The 23,756-nt window shown below is 43.1% G+C and overlaps 1 protein-coding gene across 1 annotated transcript in view; it reads left to right on the plus strand.

Annotated features, from left to right (window-relative positions):
* The window catches only part of LOC146863455 (dedicator of cytokinesis protein 2-like), a 2,657,619-nt gene that overhangs the window by 695,329 nt on the left and 1,938,534 nt on the right, over positions 1 to 23,756 (plus strand). The window lies entirely within an intron of this gene.

Consider the following 23,756-nt stretch of genomic DNA (forward strand, 5'->3'; position numbering starts at 1 on the left):
AAGCTATCCTAGTGGTAGCTATGGAGAGCAGCCTTCAGGCTAAGTCTTGAAGGAATGTAAAGCAGCTTGTTTTACCAGTCTATAAACTCCTGAATGGCTAAATGAAAGGCAACCACACCAGATATATAGATAAAATATATGTATTTATTTCTAAACACACACTCCTAGTCTCTTTATGAGGCTAGAGATCAAAACACTTCAAATATCACAGTAATAAGCACAAATACACGTCAGGCCCTAGGGGCGAGCCAAACCATATACTAAAATAGTGGTATAAGAACCACAACTTAACTAGACACAAGGCCTAGAACCTGTAGAATCACTGGGACCCCAAAGAACCACCCAAGTTAGTGACACAGGGGACCCATGGGGGCCGTGTGCAGTGTGAGAACACAGCCGCGAACTCCCGTTAGCTTCTATGGGGCAAGTCGCGGTTAGAACTTTAAAGATTAGGGACACTTAGAAATGAGTCAGGATCAAACCCTTTGGGACTTAGGAAGTTCTAGGGTCAACACCCACGGGAGCACCAGAGTACTCGTGTTACCTCACCCAGGGAAGCCGGGTGCATAGGTGTCAAATTGTGTCAGGTCGCATCGTTGATTTCAATGGGAGCTGGCAAATAAGTGCTGCTGCCGGGAAGATGCAATGTGTCCAAAGAGATCCAAGCCTGGATCGATGTTGAGAAGAACCTGAAAGCAGAGGGTGCAGAGTCTGGGTCACTTGCCAGTGACCAGGAGGACGATAGGCAGATGCCCACTGATGTTGGGTGATTTCAGGTGAAGAAGGTGAAGCTTGACTCTTCAGCCACGAGGACCAGGAGGCGTCGAGGATGACAAGGAGCTGAATTTGAGCTGTCCCATGAAGGATGTCGAGTGCTGCCATGTAGGTGTCTGGATTGGACACAACAAGCCTTGGCAACAGCAACCCACGCAGAAAAGAGAAAGATGCTTTGGTGCAGGCCAGCAAGGTCTGGGGGACTCACCACTTGGTTGGGAGTCAGAGTACATCTGGAGCAACCAGGGAAGCCCAAGGAAAATCAAAGGTACCCACTCAGGGATCCACCAGTCGACGGACCAGGGATTGCGAAGGAGCCTCGAGAGGAAACACAAATTGTCGGCTCACGGGTCACTCGGGGTGACTAGGCCGACAATCTTCCGTGGATTCTCTGCTAACCCCAAGCACAACATCAAGAGACGTCGAGAAGTCAATGCGCTTGCAAAAGTGCACGGTGACCAGGAGTTCCAGTTCCACGCTACTCACGAGGGCTGCGGGTCTCAGCTTTGCTGGAGACTCGGGTCGGCCGCTGAGATGTTTGGAAATCCTCTTCCTGGGCAGCAATTACTTCGGATTCCGGCGGGAGCTTCTTAGATGCAGACCGGCAAAATGCTTCGTTGGTGCCTGCCAAGCAGGGGAGTCACTCCTTGACCCCAAGGGAGATTTCTTCAGCCCTCTAGTCTTTAATAGAGTGTCAAAGTTCCAGGATTCAGCTTCAGAGTTTCATCCAGGGATTTCTAAAGTTCTGGTTACAGAGGTTTTTTTACTTATACCTAAGGAAGGGGTTAGACTAGCTCTAGGGACCCACCTATGGGAGGGTTTGGAAAGAGGGGTGGCTACACCCATTTCCTTTGTCCAGTTTTGCACCAGACCAGGGGCTGGAAGCCCCTGAACCAGTTTGAGCTGGACTATGCACAGGGACACCAAATGTGCCCCCAGTGCAGGACTTCAAAGCACTCTGAGAGTGCTCCCACCCAGCCCCAATACACATCATCCTGTCTGGGAGGTGGGTACACCTCCCTGTGACAGGAAACCTATTGTCCAGGCCTCCCCTGCTGGAGATTCGGTCAGGAGCAGGAGGCCAGACCCGTGTCTGTGGCTGCAGCATCCTTTTTGTGATGCCAGGGCTCTATTAGATTTCTATCGGGTATACCAGTACTGCCATGTCTCTCCCTCTAGAAGGGTGGGATCATATCCTCACATCAAGAACTGATGTGGGGGTATGATTCCAAGGTGTTCGACACCAAACACAACATGTTTCCGTGCAGCCAGTCCAAAGTTAGCATTAACCATTGAAGATATAATGCACTTAAGAGTATTTGGTCAGGCTGCACCACTGACAACCCCGTAGAAGAGATTCTGAAGGCTGCAGAGGGGCTCAGCTCATGCCTGGGCACCCTCTTACATATAACCAAGCACCCTGCCTTCAGGATTGATAAGGCCTGCCATAGGGGTGACTGATAGGTTACTATGTGCAGTGATAGGTGAGGTATAGTGAACCTATACCTCAGTAAGGGGTGCATGCACCACCTTACCCAGGCTGCAGTAGCAGACCTGTGGTGTCATCTTGGAGGGCTTTCCAGGGGTGGCACAATACATCCTTCAGCCCCTGGTAGGCCTCTGGGGTACCTATGCCCTGGGTACATAGTATACCATATACTAGGGACTCACAAGGGTACCCCAGAATCCAATCTGGAGTGTACCTAAAGTACATGCAATCAATTTAGAGAGGAAGCAGCTAGGCTGGGGCCCTGAATAGCAGGGTCCCAGCCAGACACAAGTTGAAAAACAGTGAAACACCAGCAAAAAGTGGGGGTAAACATGTGAAGCAGATCCTACTCTCCTACACTCTCTCGCTCTCTTCCTCTTTCTCACTGTCTCTCTTGCTCTCTGTTGGTCTCTCTCTCTCTCTCACTCTCTATCTGGCTCTCTCTCTCACGGTCTCTCTCCCTCTCTCTTGGTCTCTCCCTCTCTGGCTCTCTCTCTCACAATCTCTCTCTCTCTTGGTCTCTCTCTCTCTGGCTCTGTCTCTCGCTCTCTGGCTCTCTCTCTTGCTCTCTCTCTCTCTTGGTCTCTTTGGCTCTTTCTCGCTCAGTCTCTGTCTCTCCCGCTCAGTCTCTCTCTCTCTCTCTCTCTCTCTCTTTCTCTCTCTCAGGCTCTCTCTCTCGGTCTATATCTCTCTCTCTCGCTCTCTCACAGTCTCTGTCACTCTCTCTTTCTCTCTCTCTGGCTCTTTCTCTCATGGCTTCTCTTTCTCGGTCTCTCTCTCTGGCTCTCTCTCTCTCTGTCTCTCTCTCTCTATGGCTGATAGAACAATATAGTGAGTACATTTAAATAATAATGAAATTGTACAGTAAAATATTTGTAGCTATATGTAGAAAATAGGAAAAAGTGGGAAGGAGAAAGATGGTACGAATGGCAAAAACTTCTTACGCAATTAAAACTATCGCCATCTTAAACAGTAGTAGAATTTGAAAAGCTAGAGAGTATATGTAATTAGAGAGCAAATAAGTAAACATATTACCATTGGTACGCAAAATGTAACAAGAAAATGATGCTATCAAGGATGTTTAGTTACTTCTTCAATTAAGGGTTGATGAAGGGTAGTCTTGAAAACAGAGCAGTCTAAGATGTCAATGGTTATTGGAGACCAAAGAGCATTTCGCTGAATAGCTGGAGACCTTGGGACAGTATAAACCCTATCGAGTCTATGATTATAGCAAACACAATACTACCATGTTTGAAAGGAGATATGTAAAGCATTTTTCCAGTTTTTCGTAATTTGTTGAAATGCAACAGCAATTAATAAATCTACAATATGTTTATTAAAAGTAAAACAGTGCCAATCAGCAGAAAGACTACCTAAAAATAAGTTGGTAAAGTAAAACGGTATATGTGCATGAAAAACTGATTTAATTTGTTTCCACTTGCAACCAAAATGTTCAAGGTGATGGGACATTCAAATAACATATGTTTAATATCAGAAACAGAAGCAGAACAGGACCAACAGGAGGGTGGACTTGTAATATCAGTAAGAAGGCGATTGCAAATAAATAAGAGAAATTGAGTTGTGTTGGCAGCACGTGATGTCTAGCGTATTTTAAGCCATAATTTTGTCCCACAGGGGAAAGGGGGTGTGGAGATTTGCTTCCCATTGTAATTCCAAAGTCGATTTTTAGTTGATGAACAGGGGTGTAGTAAGGCATGTATATATGCGAGAAGCAGTAGGGACAGTTAACAACAGTGGTGGAATAAGTGAAATGAAAGGGGAAATAGGCAAAGAATGAAGCAAAGAGTATGCAGTAGAAATAAAAGAGATCAATGACTGATATTTGTTTTCGCATGAGTTAGGAAATGAAAGAGGGACTGAGCATGTGAAATGGCGATCGGTGAGTGATTATCTATCAATTGATGAGTCCATAATAAAACTTTTTCTCTTCAGGCTTTCCAAAAAAAAAAGTTTTATTTATTTTAGTGAGTTTGTTGTACCAGATTGAAGATTAAAGGAATTGATGCAAGGTTGATAAACAAATATAAAATGGACGTAATATTCTGCAAGCATTTTTAAGAATTGGAAGTAACATGGAAGAAGGGCGTTGAATAAAAGACAAAAATTCTGCAAAGGAGAAAGGTTGTATAAAATCTAACTCCAATTCCGTCCATAAGAGGGGTTTATTTGCGGTGGGGTTTTCTTGATAAAGTATTGATTGTTTAAAAATAAAGCATTTGATAATAGTGAAAATGAGGGAAATTAACCCCCCCCCCTTGTTGTTTATTCCTTTGTAGTTTGCAAAGAGATATACAATGTTTTTTATTGTTCCCTAAGAATGCATTGAGGATAGTATATACTTTTTTGCAGATAGAAGCAGGAATGGTAAAAGTAATTGCTGAGAGAGAAAAGTATGACAGGGACTAACATCATCTTAATAGAGTTTAACCTACCCCACTATGAGAAAAATAATGGATTCCATTGGGAAGTGTGAGTGGATAAAGAGGAAAGTGGTGTAGTAGAATTGAGTGATACGGTGTTTTTTATCGAGTTAATGAACCAAAGGCCCACATATTTGATTTTTACTGGGTTCCAAAGAAATCCTGAAGTGAAAAAAACATGTTTGAAGCACCATTTGTTAAGTGGTAAAATCTCACATTTGTCAGAATTAAGTTCATAACCTGAGAGAGAAAGGGGCAAACGTGGGCACTGCATTTACAATGGGCCGTAAAGAGGAATCAGGAGAAGACATATATAAAAAAATATCATCAGCATAGACTGAGAGTTTAATTTGCTTATCTCCATATTTAAACCTTGTATGGTACTATTCTGACACATTTTAGATAGAAAGGGTTCAAGAGCAAGAATAAACAAGAGAGGTGATAGGGGACATCCTTGTCGTACACCTCTGTGTAAAAGAAAAAGAGATTAGCCCATTGACAAAAATAGATGCTGTAGAGGAAGAGTATAAAAGAGAAACTAGGTCGATGAATATTTTTTCAAAACCAAACCATGAAAGTGTAGGGAATAGAAAATTCCAATGTATCTGGTTGAATGCTTTCTCAGCCTCTAAAGAAATAGCTGCTAAAGAGTGTTTATAAACTTTGGATTTACTCAAAATACCAAAGAAAAGTCTGGTATTATCAGAAAGGTGTCTATCTTGAATGAAACCAGACTGTTCGTGACCAATTAAATTTTAGAGAAGAGGATCAAGAAAAAACACCAGAATCTTGGCAATATTTTTATAATCAGAATTAACCAGGGAAATGGGTCTATCATTTTCACATAACTTATGATCCTTATTATCTTTTTGAATAAGACTTATTAAAGCCTCTTGAAACATTCTGGCAGCAGAATTAGAAGAAGCGAAGAAAGCGTATAGCCAATGTAATTTAGGAATTAATTGAATAGAGAAGTGAAGGTAGAATTCAATAGGAAAGCCATAATGCCCGGGAGCCTTGCGTTTTATAATAGAGTTAATAGCTTTGCGAACGTCATGGGTTGTGTCATCAGAGCCAAGGGAAGACAAATCTGTGGTTAAGTCCTTATGTATGGAGGAGAGATATGAGTTAAAATCACATTCAAAAAGATCTACTTCTGCTTTATATAGAGTTTGATAGAATTTAGTAAATTAGTTAAGATCATTGTTTTATAAAAAAGGAACGGAGTCTTCGCTTAAAATAGTATATATTTTAGTTTGTTCCCTTTTAATTTTAAGATAGATTTTTGACCACCATAATACTTGGAAATAGATTTAAGAAGATAAGAGGCAGCATCTTCTGTGGAGAGTTTATTGATGTCAAATTTGTTTTTAATGAATTTATCTAAGCGGGCATTGGATTGGGTTGTAAAATAAGATTGTTCCAAGAAATTAATTTGCTTTCTTTTTGGTGTAAACATAAATAATGATTAAATCTCTAGAAGCAGCTTTGAATTGATCCTAAATAATCTGAAATGATAAGTCAGGAGATTCATTTAAAGCAAAAAAATGTCAGTTATAAAAGTATCTAAGCGTCGTGTGAAAGAGGTATCCAATAGAAGAGATGTACTGAAGCACCTGTGTCTTACTTTTTGGGGAAGGGTAAGAAGACCGAGAACTAAAACTACTGGTGCATGGTCAGAAATTAAGAGAGTGCCTATTTCAGCTCGTAAAATATGTTGAGATAAAGGATTAGAAATAAAGATGTGATGAATCCTAAATTGAGAGAAGTGCACAGGTGAGATGAATGTGTATTCTTGTAAATAAAGGTTGCAGATTCTTCAGGAGTCAATGAGGGATCTTTGTTAGATGTCTGTAGTAAATTGAGAATGGGAGGAAGGAACAAAAGAAGATTTGAAGGACCAATCTAGAAATGGGTCTATTACAAGATTAAGAAAAAAATGTGGGGGCGAACAGGGCTTTGGAAAGGAGGTCCAGCTAAGTGAGCCCTAAAGTATACAACCAAAGAAGTATCAAAGCTGTTCCTTAAGCGAGTGAGACGGACCATGTGGTGTTCATAAAGTTTGTGTAGATGCCACAAGGTTGGATATGGGAGCCCTCACACAACCATCAGGATGTCATGCCTCACGCACCCATCAGGATGTAATGCTTCATCATCGGGCTGCTCCACGTCGAGTCGGCTGGTGCAATACCCGACGGGCTCCTTGTTAGGGAGCGCTCTTATGGAGATCTTTTATCCAAACAGCCGTCAGGTGAGGTGGGAGTGAGGGGCTCTACTGTAATGTAGATGAAGGAAAAAGTGATAGGGAGTTAAAATAGGGAAGGGAGTACTATCTCAATCAATTTATTATGAAGCCTCCTTACCTAGTTAAAAGATATGAGGTAAAGTGTTAGTAACGAAGATTAATGTGCTAGGTTATAGACACTGCCTCATCTGGGGTCAACATGTTTCTCGCTCTGACTGAGGATTACTCTAGCGATTCGTCAGGACCTAGTGTATTCTATCTACATTTAAACTGTATATCCAATTTACAGTAAGCATTCTTATTAGTAGCTGGTTTTTTACCTGCAACTCGGTCTACCTGTGGAGGAGAGGAAGACCAGGGTGGTTATAGAATGCATAAATACAATTTGTTATGTAAAAAAGGGTGCGTCTCGTGAACTAGTTAGTGCAGCTGCAGTGACGGTGCACACTATTCAAAGTGGTAATAAAAACAAAAACACACAAGCCACGTGATGTGATCAATCCACAAAGTGTCGAATAGCTAAAAACTTTCTTTAGACCAGGAAACAAACATGCTGTGTCGACTTACCCTATCAATTTCATAGGATAGCACACTGCAGTTCCTGGTAGGCTACGCAAGGAGTTCCTCGCGTTCTGTAATCGTATATTGAGAGAGCTAGTAGATTGACATGATCAAAAGCACAGAACTCCAGGGTTAAGTAAGCCCCTTCTCTTACTTGAGCCACATGCAAAATAGCGTTTCCGTATAAACCTTCTACTAGTTTAAAGATATCGAGCCTCTAGCGTTGCACCATACTTGGATTAGTGCCTCGATCCCAACTTCCGTCCACCATAGGACAACATCCTTTTTTAACCCCCGCGATACAACATACTCCACCTCCCAGTCCTGGTAGAGCGGGGTAGGTCGACCGGAGACACGGACTCGGCGTGTCTGTAAGTACACGAATGCCGTTATATCTCTATGACAATATCTTTAAACTAGTAGAAGGTTTATACGGAAACGCTATTTTGCATGTGGCTCAAGTAAGAGAAGGGGCTTACTTAACCCTGGAGTTCTGTGCTTTTGATCATGTCAATCTACTAGCTCTCTCAATATACGATTACAGAACGCGAGGAACTCCTTGCGTAGCCTACCAGGAACTGCAGTGTGCTATCCTATGAAATTGATAGGGTAAGTCGACACAGCATGTTTGTTTCCCGGTCTAAAGAAAGTTTTTAGCTATTCGACACTTTGTGGATTGATCACATCACGTGGCTTGTGTGTTTTTGTTTTTATTACCACTTTGAATAGTGTGCACCGTCACTGCAGCTGCACTAAATAGTTCACGAGACGCACCCTTTTTTACATAACAAATTGTATTTATGCATTCTATAACCACCCTGGTCTTCCTCTCCTCCACAGGTAGACCAAGTTGCAGGTAAAAAAACAGCTACTAATAAGAATGCTTACTGTAAATTGGATATACAGTTTAAATGTAGATAGAATACACTAGGTCCTGACGAATCGCTAGAGTAATCCTCAGTCAGAGCGAGAAACATGTTGACCCCAGATGAGGCAGTGTCTATAACCTAGCACATTAATCTTCGTTATTAACACTTTATCTCATATCTTTTAACTAGGTAAGGAGGCTTCAAATTAAATTGATTGAGATAGTACTCCCTTCCCTATTTTAACTCCCTATCACTTTTTCCTTCATCTACATTACAGTAGAGCCCCTCACTCCCACCTCACCTGACGGCTGTTTGGATAAAAGATCTCCATAAGAGCGCTCCCTAACAAGGAGCCCGTCGGGTATTGCACCAGCCGACTCGACGTGGAGCAGCCCGATGATGAAGCATTACATCCTGATGGGTGCGTGAGGCATGACATCCTGATGGTTGTGTGAGGGCTCCCATATCCAACCTTGTGGCATCTATACAAACTTTATGCACACCACATGGTCCGTCTCACTCGCTTAAGGAACAGCTTTGATACTTCTTTGGTTCTATTACAAGATTGCAATCTCCCCCAAAATTTAAATAGTCATTATAAACAGACATCAGTTTGTGTGTAATCAAGGGCCAAAATGTTTTTTTTAAATGTGTGGGTGCGTAAATATTGTACTTGTAACCTCTAGAGAAGCCACTGACCTACTTGATCTAATGTTTGTGACAACAAAGTAACGTCTAAAGATTTTTTACAAGAATTACAACTCCATTATGCTTCCCTTTAACTGGTGAGAAAAAATCATAACCCACTCAATTTCTCACAAGTCTTATGGTCTACAATTCATTAAAATGGGCTTCCCTCATTGGCATTCAATTTTCCTAAATGAGTAAGATCTCTGTTGCTTAATAGATGAACCTAACCCTTTTGCATTCCAAGTAATAATACGTAAAGTAATGGAAAAAACATTACAGTGAAAGTAACATACCCTACCGGTGAAGAATAAAAAGAATATAAGTTCCTTATTTAAGTAAAAAATGAAACTATGCTTTTCTTAGCAGAGAGATGAGTACAGAAGAAAATAATGCAATGAAAGAGAAATGGCCAAATAGAAAATGGAAACTGCAGAAGAGAAAAGAGATAACAGACAGTGTAAAAATAGAAGAAAAGAAAAGTGTAAATAAAAGAAAGATAACATGAATAGGATTGAAGAAATAAGCACAGTGACAGGGACAAAATAAGACAAAAGACATATGAAATAGCAGGACAAAATAAACTGGAGTAGTGCGACCACAAAAGAGAAGATGATAACAGCTGGGTTCCAGAGGCAGCCAACGTCCACAACATAGGTATGGGGATAAATATATAAGATCTTGTGATACACAAAACACAAAAAGTACCTAAGAAATGTAAAAAAAGAAATAAATTAGGATCTCATATAAAGAACACTCTTAAAATACAAGTAAAACATATACTCAAATGGTGAGTTAACACATGTATTAAAAATGCAACAATATGATACATGAAGAGAATGTAAAACAATGCATTCAAGGAGGAGTATTTAGAAGTGTCCACTGTTTCCGATTTAAAGTTATCAATACATTTGTGCAACATGGAGGGATCTTCGTACGTCGTTGTTTTGTTGTTGCATATTACTTTAAGGAAGCATGGGTGGAAGAGACCAACTCTGCCGCAAAGGAATGTAATGCAGGGCGCATGTCAAGAAATCGCTTCCTCTTATCTGCTGTGGCTTTATCCAGATTCTGAGTAAAATATAATGGGTTTCCTGATCATTTGATACGTCATTGGTTTTAGCTGCCTTGATTACTGTGAGGAAAACTTGGTATTCTAGAAAAAATATTATGACAATCTAAGATTTTTGCGATGAGGAGGCATGCTGGGATTGATGACCAAGTCTATGAGGACGTTATATGTTGAGCTGAGTGGATTTAGGCATTTTTGGTGGAAAATTTTGGAAAAAGGAAATAGACTCAGATCCCTCTGTCTCTTCCGCAAGGCCATAAAGGCAAAGATTATTTCGCCTATTGCGATTTTATAAATTCTCAGTGACCTTCTTAAGATATGATACTTCCGCTTGGTGTTGTGTAACATCTTGAGCATTGTCTTGAATAGAATTCATCAGTTCTATATTTTTAACTTGGTTTTCCATCACAGACCATTTGAGATCTAGTTGTTGAAGCTTTGTGTTAGTTTCTTCCATATAAGGCTTCAAGGCATGGATCTCATCTAAAAGAAGCTCCATAGAGATAGAGGAACTAGGTTTGACAGGAGACAAAGGATCTTTCTCAGGACTTTTATTAGTTAGTAACAAAGCTGTTGTTGGTATTTTAGAAGGTTGTTTGGAAGAGTTTGTAGAAATGAACGAGGAGCGTGATGGCTGGGAATCCTGAGGTGACATAGCTGGATGATTCATTTTGTATTCCAGTGGAGAGAAAGAGTTTTTTGCATCTACTGTGTATTGAGAGATGATCATGCCAGGGGTGTGTAATTTTAAATTTCTAGTTTTCCACATACATAAAAGTAATTATTGAGATAAAAGAAATTGTATGGGTAATTATCTCCAAGTGAAATGTAATAAATATAAGACCAGACAGTCTCACAAAACAGTCTGTTGTAATGCGTCAGAAAACACAAATGCAGACTTGAAGGAATGACTTGTTGAAAAAGAAATTCCCACATAGAGCTTAGAATAGCAAAGTGCACAGAGTTCAGTGAGACCTAGATTGGTATACAGAGGCAAAAGTAAATAATACTAACGCTCTATTTGTGGTAGTGGGGGCGAGCAGTCAGGCTTATAAGTGGTTGGTGCTAAGGATTTGTTGTACTCACAGAGGCAATAAATCATACACACACTCAAGAATAAATCCGAGACCAATTTATAAAAGTAACACCGATTTATATATAATTTTTCAGACCAAGAACGTTGTCTACAGTAATTACTTTTCAAGATATTGTGAGCAGTTACGTACCATTAAAGTCAATGGGAGAAAATAGAAAAGTGCAAAGAAAATCATACAGTTGGATTTTAAGATTTAAAGATAGGTCAGAGGGAGCCCACTGAAGGGATCCGGGTGCCTTCACACTTCGAAGGGAGACAGATTTGATCCTCCGGGACTGGTGTACCACTTTTGGTTCAAGTGCTTTGTCAGAGTCGTCGGGGAGCAGCAAGTCGGGAAACATGATTCCGCGCATTCTGTGCCTGCAAACTGAAGAGGACTAGTACCTCTACTTCAAGGGAGTTCTTTGGTGATTTGTCGAAGGCTGGAGGTGCTTCAGGCTTTTCGGATGCCTCAAAGTTGCAGGACGAGACAGCACACCACGATTGTTGAGTCCTTAAGGAAGCAGGTAGGGTTTGGCACCAATTTTCTACAGCAGGGCTTCAGTCCTCAGGTGGGCAGCTCTATTTTGTCCTTTTCTTCTCTGTGTCCATCGAATCCAAGTTGCAAGGTCCAGGGATGCCACCTAAACACTAAATTTAGGCTTGTTAAAGGGGGTGGTGGGTAGTAGCCAATGACCTACCTACGTTTAGAGTGTCTACACCCTCTCAGTGACCATTTCCTGTACTACCCTGACCCTAATTGGTTAATTACCTCTCAAACCAAGATGGAGGGAAATTAAAAGTGGGATCCATATCACCTGCCCCACTTTAGTGGTGGTGCTGGCTGCATGGGGACCCACCTCCTAACTGAACTAATTTTTCTGCATGTCCTCCCACCAAATGTGGAGTAGGATAGGGGCGTTGGCTTCCTCCACTATCTGGAGATGCCTGGATCGCATTTCAAAAGCGGCATCACCTGTGAAGCTTCCCGCCTTGGAAAACCATCCTCGCTTAGGGGGTGGATGTGCAGAGGGAGGGGGGGTGAAGCACCATCCGCCCAGAGTAGGCTTTGTTTCTGGCCGTTGAGAGCACTGGCTTTCACCTCATGAGGTCATAAACATGTCTGGTGGTGGCAGGCTCACTAAGACTAGTCAGAGACCACACCAGTGCTTGGTAGGTTTTCAAGGGACACTCCAAGGTGTTCCCAGTGTGCATTTAATAATAAATCCAACATCAGTAAGGATTTGTTAAGAAAAGATGTTTGTACCAAACCACTTAGGGTACAGTGAAGCCATCATGGAGCTAGGAAACCCGTGATGACAGTATCCACCCCATGTACTCCCTGTGGCTCACCCTGATAATTACATTATCCAAGAATTGATTTAGATATTATTGGGTCATTTGTGCCTGCTCATGCAGCTATATGTCCACTCATGGGATATAATGCACCATGCATTAGGGCTGTGAGGCCTGCAGTAGGGGCGACTTACCTATTCCTCATGCAGAGTCTGAGCATGGCACACAGTGTGCCATGTCGACTTTTCTGCTTTCTCTGCACTAAGACATGCAGCCTGCAATGGCAGTTTGCACAGCCTTGGTGAGGAGTCCCTAGGGTGGCACAATTTGTTCTGCAGCCCTAGTGTACCCTCTCCAGTCCCAATGTCCAAGGTACCAGGGGTAGCATTTACTAGGGACTTACAGGGGTTGCTGTAGTTGCCAATCGTAATACAGTTTTAAGAAAGAGATATGGCACTGGGGACCTGGTTAGTAGGGACCCAGCGCACTTACAGTTCAAAATCACATTATAGACCAGGCAAAGAGTGGGGATAACCATGTCAAAAGAGGCGCCTCCCTACAAAGCATCTCTGGGGTCCCACCCTGGCAAGAGTGTTTAGATCTTAGAGTGTGCAATAGCAAGTACCAGGAGGACAGAGGAGACATGCCTGTTCCAGTAGAAGCATTGTAGATTTCTTTATCACACAGGCAAACATTTTTAAAACAGCATCTTTTACTGAGCCATTGAAGCTTCTGTAGATGATTAGTGATGGAAGAAGCTCTCTGCAGACCCAGAATCGTACGTGCTGCTCCATTTTGAACCACCTTCACTCTCATCAGTAGACCAACTAACAAAAAATTGCAGGAGTCCATTCTGAATATGATTAACGTTTGCACCAGATCTTTTTTAGATATAAGAAACAAAAAAGGGAGGGTTGTCCGAGAAATTGAGTTCTCAGTTGAGGGGGGATGTGAGCCTTCTCAAGCAACAGCCACAATCTTTGTCAGGGTGAACCACAAAAAGTCAATTAATTAACTTGTGCTTAACCCTCTGGTAGCTTGGCACAAATGCAGTCAGGCTTAACACAAAGGCAATGTGTAAAGTATTTATGGAGCATGTAACAAAATGGGTTCTCCCTATGTAATCTGTCCGAACCTTTTGCTTTATGATCACCTGGTTTGTGGCCTTTCTACTGTGAGTGAGTCTCAGAATTGGTGAATCACCCATGGTAAACACACGATAAAGGGACTGCTCATGTTTACCACCAGCGTCTGCCATTTAAGATAAGGCCACTGCAACACAGCAAGGGTAAGGGGTACTTGACTGGTTACACATGAACATATGCGCACATATGTGTGCACACGTGTGAGGGCTGCATGCGTGCGACTACTGTTATGCTCACCCTGGTTACTGCGTGCAGATAGCTTGGTGCAGAGGGGACTCTGCAGGATTGGATATTTTACCTGGGGTAGGCCCTATAATGTTGGTGTTTACTTATAAGGAAAGTCAGTGTGGTTTACTGTCTTGTCTTCAGTGACACTCCATTTTAACACATAGGGGGAAGACTGCCTTACAGTACAGTTTTGGTTCCCTTTGGCTTACAGAGTGAAGTGACATATCAAAATGGGGTGAAACATGTGAACCAAAACCAAATCTGAGAGTTCCAAGAAGATATCTGTACTACCTATGGGTCATCCAGGATTGTCATATTTTTCTGGTTCAGCTCACGATCAGAACCCAGGCCTTTTGCCATCCTGCGGTGCCAAGTTAATTAAATTTCTCTTCTGCAGCAGGAACAAAGTTTGTCCCACACAAAGGGAGCAATTAACAGTGACTTCCTCAGCTCCTGAGGAGGAAAGGGGTGAATTGTCTGCATCAATCAATTAAGTTGTCAAAGAGTACCAGGGATGGGCCAGCCCAAGCCCACTAAACAAAGGCGAGAGCCAAGACCCCTGGAGTCAGCAGACGAATGGGAGCTCTGCTTTGAAGTTTGGAGAGAAGCACCAGAGGGGAAAGAAGAGGAAGGCTGGTGCAGGAAGCCAGTGGAACCAGTTCTACGCATATTTTGCCACCTTAGAGGATAGTAGGCCTGAGGAAAGTGCTCCAGGAGGCTAGCGCTCACTGCCAGGAGCAAAATGACCCAAAGATGGAGCATAATGGCCAAGCGGGGCCCGGAATATAGAAGGAAAAGGGATATGACCTGTGACCCCCCTTCCCAGTGATGAAACCGAGTGTGGAGCTCTGCTGCAGAATTGCTAAATACCAAAGGAGCATTTTCAATTTTTAACCTTTGGAGGGGGCTTGCTTGGGGCCCCTCCACAGTGCTTAGAGGGCCTGGGTATTCCAACCCTCCTCAGCCAGGACCCTCAACTTCAGGTCCTCATCACAAATGTTGTGAGTGCAGTGTCTTCTGGTATGGAGTCTATGACTGCACGTTCTGTGGTCTAAAGGTTGTGGAAAAAATGGAGATACATGGTTTATGCTGGAAAAATGCTTTATTTAAAGATGGTAGTTATACGGATTTGAACAATGCTTTATTGAAAAGTGTTATTGCTGACGGTTTGACAATGCTTTTTTTAAAAGAACTATCAGCCATGGTTTTAAGCGAGGCTTCATTCAAAGATGTTATTGACAGCGCTTTCTTTAAAGTGCTGTTAATGCTCATGGTGACTCATGTTCCAGGAAGGCTGCGGTGCTTTATTAATGATAACGTGGGCACCTGATTGCAATGCTTGCTTATTCATAATAAGTACAGAGGTTACTTAAGTCAGTGATAAAATGAAGTATTGTCATGACTTGTGGTTCTAGTTTCGACGTGTGCTAACATTGACCTGATGTAAACCCACACTCCCTTATATGGTTCTGTGCTGTATTGTACATAGGACGGGAGGTACTGTGAATTTTGAGGTCAAGACACTGTAGGGGTCAAATGTTGGCAAAGGTTTTTCCAACTGCTTTATTTATATTTGTAAATCACTGCATAGAATTCAGCAGTGTGTGTATAAAAAAATTTACTTTTACTTTCCTAAAAAAAAACACAGACTGGACAATTATTTATTGAGCGTTATCATTGCGTGCCAGCGAACTGTAATTACTAGCCTACACCACCTCCCTGCAATAGGCCTTAGACTGCTCTGCTTCACTCCCCTGAGAGAGTCAACTGCTACAAGGGGGTGTTTGGTTCCTAGGGAAGGCTGAATATGTTACTAGTGCAGTCCACACAACTTATACAACACTTAAACAGTAGTAAAGTGTAAACACAGCACAATAAAAATACCTCCCCCATTTAGGAAAAAGAGAGCGAAATTTTATAAATTAAAAAACACCAAAAATCCCATTAGTAGAATCGGAGATATGCAATTTCAAAGATTTAGGTAAGTATAGTGCTTAAAAGCACAAAGCGACAGTCGCAATAATTTGTTCGTGCGAGACCAGCAGAAAGTCACAAGTTCAGGCTAACCACGATAGAGCATGGACCAGATACGGGTACTTGGTTAGACCTGCTAAAAAAGTTACCTTCTAAAGTACAGCGCATACAGTTCCATTTACGGTGGAGGGGGCCTTGAGGAGCAGGGAAAACATTGTGAATGGTTGTGGCTGTAGTGCGAAGAGCAGGCCGGGCATCGATAATATACATCATTGTAGTGCAAAGATCCTATCACGGAGGGTCGTTGCTGGAGATTCGTATTGGTGGTCACCGGGGGCTGTCAATGCTAGAGCGTAAAGTACAGATCTTGCGTTGCTAGCCATCGCTAGCATTTGCTGTACTGCGAAGAGTCCAGAGCTTCACATTGGCGGTCAGCACAAGCGGCAAGATCTTGGCAAGAATGGGCCCATTTGTGGGCGTGAAGAAGCCAGAACTTTAGCTTTTCTCCTTTTCATCAAGGAGGAGTTCAACTGGTGCCACACCAAGGCTCCAAGACCTGGAAAGACAACTCTTGGGATCAGGCACTCACTCCAGCAGAAGCCAGCAGGGCTCAGGTAGGTCCAGTTGCAGGTCCAGTCAAGTCCAGTGCAGCAGGTTAGCTGGGCAGGTGCAGGGAGTTCTCTGGAACTTCTTATGTCCCTGTGTGAGGACAGGAGGTCAGTCTGAGTCACTTGAGGCTGGGATGAAGGGTGAAGGTTCAGTCTTCCTTCTCAGCAGCAGGACAGGCATCAAGCAGCAGGGCAGCCGGGCAGCAGGGCGTCCTTCTTCTGTGGTATCCAAAGGTCCACGAGTGTACTGAAGAGTGGGTCTGAGAAACTCTTTTTTATCCATTTTGAAATGAGATAATCTTCTGGAGTTTCCACCCTGGTCCCAGTCTGTCTGGGGGTGCAATAGGCTAGTATGAAGTCCCTTGTGTGTGAGCTGGGCCAGTGCCTTTGAAGTGCAAGTGTGGTAGGTGACAGCTTCCACCATTATCAAGTCAGGGATGAGCCATACTGCCAACACCCAGAACCTCCTTTGTGATACTGTCTAGCAGGAATACACAAAGGCTAACTGCCAGTACACCTACTCATGTGACACAGGTCCAGACTGCAGGCTATAAATGGTTAGGACAAGAGAATACCACATTTTTACAAGTGAAATTTTCAGAATTGTGACTTAAAATCCGACTTCATCATTAAAGCGGGTTTTAAATTCCAATTCCTCAAGCACCAAACATGACTTTCCTACCTATTCCCAATCAAAAGGTATAACGTATTAAATGTAGTGAGGTAAACCAATCTTATCCTATGGGAGAGATAGGCCTACCAATGGTGGAAAATGAATTTATGAGTTGGTCACTACCAGGACATGTAAAGCTTAACAGTTATGTCCAACTTTTAAAAGACAATGCTTCCTGCCACAAGGGCTGTCTTGGGCTTACCCTTGGGGTAGCTCATATGTATTAAAAAAGAAGGTTTGGGCCTGGCAAATTCTATTTTTGCCAAGCCGAAATGGCAGTTTAAACCTACACACAGGCTGCACTGGCAGGACTGGAACATGTTTTCAAGGTCTACTTAAGTGGGTGACACAATAAGTGTTGCAGCGCACTAGTAGTTATTCATTTACAGGCCCTGGGCAACTGTAGTGTCACTTTACTAGAGACGTATAAGTGTGCCAATTGAGTGTAAGTTAATTTTACCATGTGTAGAGAGAGCACAAGCACTTTAACACTGGTTTGCAGTGGTAAAGTGCAGAGAGTCCTGGCAGTCACAAAGATGGGTTCAGAAAACAGGAGGGGGACCCTGAAGAGAGGTCAAGTCCAACAGATTTTGCTGATGATACTTAGTAAATGGAAACTCTTGGAGGAAAGTCAATAATAACTCCTAGGTTTCTAGCTTGGTGGAAAGTGGAAGGCAAAACTCCCAGAATTTCAAGCCACCATTCGTTGGTCAAGGCAGTGAAAGAACTGAAAATATCGACCGTGTTGTCGATGTTCAGGGCCAGGGAGTTAATGTTCATCATCTAGAGCACGGGTACTCATAGTACGGCCCGCGGGCCGTTGGCGGCCCGGCAAGCCTTCCTTGGCGGCCCGCGGACCTTGCAGACAGTGCCTGTGCCCTGTGCTTGTCAGCGAACACCGCCGGTTACAGCAGCGCGGAGCTGTGAGACCGGGCGATTCTTTTAAAGGCCATTTACTTGTTAATGAGGCTTTGTTGTATTTCACCTCTTCTTAGCACCCCTGCATCTCCCCTCTCATTGAGTGGAGATGCAGGGGCGCTAAGAGGTGAAATACAACAAAGTCTCATTAACAAGTGAATGGTCTTTAAAAGACCTGTGAAGTACTTGGGTGCGGCGGCCGTGTGCATTCCCTGGAAGCCGTCTCAGCGCGGGGTGAGGTGACAGAGGACAGCAGGGTGAGGTGATGGAGGGCAGCAGGGAGTGAGAGCAGGGGGTGAGGTGACAGCGGGAGGAAGACAGAGTGCAACAGAGGGAGGAAGAGGGAGGGAGAGAGAGGGAGAGGAGGAAGACAGGGAGAGGAGGAAGACAGGGAGAGGAGGAAGACAGGGAGAGGGGGGAAGACAGGGAGACAGAGAGGGAGACAGAGGGAGGGGGAGGGAGGGAGGGAGAAGGAGGGAGACGGAGGGAGAACGGAGGAGGGAGGGAGGGAGGGAGACAGAGTGATAGATAGATAGATAGATAGATAGATAGATAGATAGATAGATAGATAGATAGATAGATAGATAGATAGATAGATAGGGCGGGAGACAGAGTGATAGATAGATAGATTGATAGATAGATAGATAGAGCGGGAGACAGAGTGATAGATAGATAGATAGATAGATAGATAGATAGATAGATAGAGCGGGAGACAGAGTGATAGATAGATAGATAGATAGATAGATAGATAGATAGATAGATAGATAGATAGATAGATAGATAGATAGATAGATAGATAGATAGATAGATAGATAGATAGATAGATAGATAGATAGAGATAGAGCGGGAGACAGAGTGATAGATAGATAGATAGATAGATAGATAGATAGATAGATAGATAGATAGATAGATAGATAGATAGATAGATAGATAGATAGATAGATAGATAGATAGATAGATAGATAGATAGATAGATAGATAGATAGATAGATAGATAGATAGATAGATAGATAGATAGATGACGGGAGACAGAGTGATAGATAGATAGGGCGGGAGACAGAGAGATAGATAGATAGATAGATAGGGCGGGAGACAGAGAGATAGATAGATAGGGCGGGAGCCAGAGAGATAGATAGATAGATAGATAGATAGATAGATAGATAGATAGATAGATAGATAGATAGATAGATAGATAGATAGATAGATAGATAGATAGATAGATAGATAGATAGATAGATAGATAGATAGATAGATAGATAGATAGATAGATAGATAAATAGATAGATAGATAGATAGGTGTGCATACCGGGTCTGGTGGCTCAGTAGATGAAGGCGTCTGCTGCAGTGGCCTGTGTTCAACCTCATGGTCATAGTTTTTTTTGTTGCTCTAGCCCCGCCCCCTCCCCCACTGGCCCCGCCCCCACCGGTGCGGCCCTCAGCCAGAAACCACACTGTAAATTTGGCCCCCGAGAGAAAGTTTGTGAGTACCCATGATCTAGAGTCTGCATTTAGGCATGGAAAAAGGGTTTGGGCAGCTCATCTTGAGTTTTCGTCTAACCTGACAATCAGCTGGGTGTCATCCACGTAGGCATGAGTAGTGATGCTGAAAGAATCAATCAGATGGGCAAATAGGGCCAAGTAAAAGTTAAAGAGTGTAGGACTGACAATGGAGCCCTGTGGCACACCAGTGGAAATTATTTTGGCTGAAGATCTTTAACTGGTTAAGTCCACCATTGGTTGCGATTGTGTAGGAAAGAGATGAGTCAAAAATGGACTAATGCTTAGAGACCCAAAAAACCCTGAAACTTACAAGTTATAGTTCATTGAGCTAACTATAACTTGTGCCTCCCCTATGCACTGCTTATGACCTCACATATTACATTGTTCATGACATGTTAAATGACATCAGTGATAACATAATTGTTATATATCCAATTACATCATTGATGACATCACTGATAACAGCATCCAGTCAGTGTCACAGCGTTCTATAGGGTTTGTGGATTTAAAGTAACCTGTAGCCAATTTTCTTTTACCAATCGTGATAATGGACACAACATTTGACAGCATGCTGAACTCAATTCATATGTGTCAAGTGTGCCAGCGTTTGTGAATTAATCAGAATTGTACAATATCAGCAAAGTGCGGAATGTTAATCTACAGGTTTAACATCTACTGATTTATCACGGTCCCCCCTTCTCATGTTTACTTCCTACTATAACTCACCTCTTTCCCACTGCTGTACCCTCTTCCCCAATGACCATCTTTCTCTCCATCAATACTGTCTTTCTGTTTCCTTCTTTCTCTCTCTCTCGTAACTCCTCACAACCCTTCTTCTATAACCCATCTCTTACATGATTTTCACATCTGTCTCCTTCTTCGTCTCCCATATCTGCCCCACTTATTCTCGTCTCTTCTTTCTTTCACATTCTCCATCCACCTCCCTCCTGCCTTCTTTACACCTTCCTCTCCCATCGTTTCTTCTCTTCCTTGTCTACGCATCCTTTCCTCCTCTCTCTAGTGTTTCTCCGTGCTCACTTCCTCTCATGTTGCCATTATTCACTTCTCTCCTTTATCCCCATTACTTTCTCTTCTCTCCTCTTTCCGCCTCCCTCCATCATCATCTTAACCCATTCTGTCTCACCTCTGAAATTTTCCCATTTCCTCTCCATTGTGTTATAGTTTATCTCCTCTGTTCCGCTCCACTCTCTCCCAACCATTAATTTCCTTAAATCTCTTGCTTCTTGTAAGCCTCTGCCCCACACATTCTTGCTCCCTTACACTAACATTGTCTGTTTTTAGGGTTACACTTATTGTAATGGTGTTGGACGGGCAAGGTTAAGTGAACAGCAGACCCAGACAAGGGGAAACTACGCACTCCTTCAGCACCCAGATACCCTCATGGGTGATTAGCCGCACTATACAAATCATGATGGATTGATTAACTCCTTCAGTGTGTGACCTATGACAGCACTGACCCTGCAGCCTAGTGATGTGTTTTTTCTGCCAGTCACTTCCTTCTGCTGAGGTGACATCCACACTGCCTCCTTGGACAGAGTGCATTAGAGAGCATCTGTGAAATTACTCGGGTAATGTGGTATGAAGAGTCACAGGGAACGTTGTTGGTGAGACAAGGAGCGTTATTTACCTTAATAGCTATCAGACCTCAGCCACAGCTCGCACTGTCAATGTCAACCGCCGTCTCCACGCAGGGAGCTCGACTTTGAACCTTCAGTGCGGCAACATTCTACAGTATCCCAAAGAGGGTAAGAACAGCATCGCCAAGGAGGGAGGGGTGCGGGGTATAAGGAAAGTTATCCCCCCAAACAGAAGATACCACACATGCCCCTCCTCTATAATTAAAGAAAAACAGAGAGAATAAGCAAGATACAGAACAGGAAAACTCAGAATTACTTTTCAACATAATGTTCCAAATACTGGGACAACAAGTAACTCTACCACTCAACCTACGGTGAGTGTTGGTCTTCACAGCATCTGTAGAATCACCAGACATGGCAGACTCAGTCCTACCAGACTCCACGCCTTTAGGCGTGTCCACATGCGCTGTGGGGGCAGTGCATCTTACCACTCTGCCCAGGTTTCAGACTCGCCCATCCTGAATCTTGACAGCATTTCTGAACAGCTTAACGATTCTCGTGGGTTCTGTGAACTCTGACCAACTCAGTCTCTCTGTCGGAGCTCTGACTTTAACTAGGTCACCCACCTTGAATTGAATCTCTTTTACTGCGTGAGTTTTGTCAAACCTCCTCTTCCTATCAGCCATGGCCTTCCTCTCTCTGTCCCTCCATGGTGTCTCTTCGGTAAGAGTGGTCCAACCCTTGTACCACTCATCCAACCTGGTACCAATCTAGAGTTGGGTTTTCGAGCTCTCAACAGCTCGAAAGGTGTCATGCCCGTGGTTTGATGGGGGGTTAACCTGTAAGCCTCTAGATGTTTGACAACCTCGTCTTTCCAGCCCTACCCACTGACCTTTGCTAACTGGATGCTTTCTTTGATGATTTTGTTAAACCTTTTAACCATCCCGTTGCTCTCAGGATGGTAGAGAGCACACAACTTGTGTATGACCCCATTGCACTCTAGGAACTCTCACATATCTTTAGAGCAGAGCTGCACCCCATTTTCTGTCAGAATGCTGGTAGGTAAACCTTCACGAATGAACACCTCAAGTAGAAACTCAATGACTGACTTAGTTGTGATCTCTGACACAAACGTTATCTCAGGCCACCTGGAGTATAAATCCATGAGTACTAGTATGTATGGAGTGCGATTTTCCTTTGTTAATGGTCCTACTATATCTATCGCTACATCAGCCCATGGACCTTCCGATGGTGACCTGCAATACATGGGAGATGTATGTTGTTTAAGTATCTTGTCACTGGAGGAGCATGGTACACACTATCTTATCTTCCTCTCTATCTCCAAATCCATGTTTGGCCACCAATAGTCCAGGCGTAACCTTTGCTTGGTCTTGGTAATGCCCAGATGGCCCTCATGAGCCAAGTTAACCAGAACCTCTCTCAAATTTCCTGGAGGAACTAACCTTGTACCATGGAAAAGGCAATTGTCCATGACAGAGAGCTCATCTTTTACCATCCAGTATGGCCCGTGAGACTCTTCCCTCTTGTCTAGGTAAGACCAGCCACTCTTGGTCTTCTCACACACTCTTTGTAGAAATACATCTGCACTGAAATCCTCCTTCCACCGTTCTTCATCCACCGCCCCTTGAGTGATGACACACACGTTCTCATTCCTCATCTCATAGTCCTCCTCACCTTGCCTGTTTACATCCTTGATCCCTACAGGAGTTTCCTCCACAAGACGTGAGAGACAGTCAGCGGCTAAATTCCTCACCCCTGGTACATATTCAACCCCAAAGGTGATTCCTTGTAGGCATCTCTGTGGTGTGGTCCTCCACAGAGGGCCTGGACATTGTACTCACATTGTCATGTGGCTCGGTTAGGCCCTGGAAGAAACACTGCCATCTTTAAATGCACTTGTTTCTTAAGTTGCCTTCTATTCCACACAATGATTTTTGACACACATTTGCTTGCGAGACAGTGCAGGATTATTTACTCTGAAACCACATTGCTTACAAAACCACTTCGTAAGTAAATTATTACAGTGCAATGGCGCGTTATACCATCCAATAGGGGATTCTTAGTAGAGCATGCACACCCTAGACAACTAGGTTAGGGAACGCATAGCAGGAGTACACTATACCCAGTACGTATATGCCAGCCTTTATACACTGTTTTAGCACAATGGTGGAATTGTTCATTCTCTTCACTGTCCTTATACAGGTAATCACTTTTATCTGCTTCTGTCTATTGATTATTGCACTGCATATATTCCATACAAGAATCACAATGATGAATAAATATTGAAAATGCCCCATTGTGTATTTCTTGTATATCTCTCTGAGAGAGCACAAGTGACTGAGCGAAAAGGTGCTAGATCTGTTGCCACGATTCCTTGGGGAGTCAAGGTTATCATGTTCTGAGGTTTCCCAAACCATTTGTTACCCTACTAGGTTTAGGGGAACCTATGGTGGTACTGTGAGCTAGCTGGTCTTTAGGACAACATATCCTCAAGGGGCGCAAAGAATCAGTCTGGCACGATCCCAACATTTATGTTGTCCAACAAGCACACAGTTCCTCCTGGAAAGTGGAAACTGTACGAC

Source organism: Triturus cristatus, chromosome 2_2 (assembly GCF_964204655.1).
Source record: "Triturus cristatus chromosome 2_2, aTriCri1.1, whole genome shotgun sequence".
Lineage (NCBI taxonomy): Eukaryota > Metazoa > Chordata > Amphibia > Caudata > Salamandridae > Triturus > Triturus cristatus.